The sequence below is a fragment of the Apaloderma vittatum genome, unplaced genomic scaffold, assembly GCF_000703405.1.
Source record: "Apaloderma vittatum isolate BGI_N311 unplaced genomic scaffold, ASM70340v1 scaffold26955, whole genome shotgun sequence".
Classification (NCBI taxonomy): Eukaryota; Metazoa; Chordata; class Aves; order Trogoniformes; family Trogonidae; genus Apaloderma; species Apaloderma vittatum.
Window position 1 is genome coordinate 46,479 of NW_009718063.1, and position 364 is coordinate 46,842.

A 364-nucleotide genomic window follows, 5' to 3' on the forward strand; every position below is an offset into this window, starting at 1 on the left:
GTAAAGCTCATTAAAGCTCATTAAGGTACTTTGAAAGCAGACTGAAGTTGAGGATCTTTGGTGGTTGTGATTAAGGTGATAAGTTGCTGGACCTGTGGATTAAAAAAAAAGACCTGAGGTCTTGCATGGACAGGACAATTAATTCCCTCAATTTCTTTTTGAAGGAACAAACAGCAACTCCATGGAGTGGGAATGTAGAGGTGACTTTCGGCTTTTATGAAGAACACAGAGGTTTTTAATGCTCTGTTTGGCAAAATAACACAAATTTATTTGAGGGGCTCTGTACTTTCATTTTGGGTTGCTGTTGTTGTAAGAAGACTATAACTGTGTTGCCTTGAGTCTCAGGACCTTGGTGGTGTAGGGC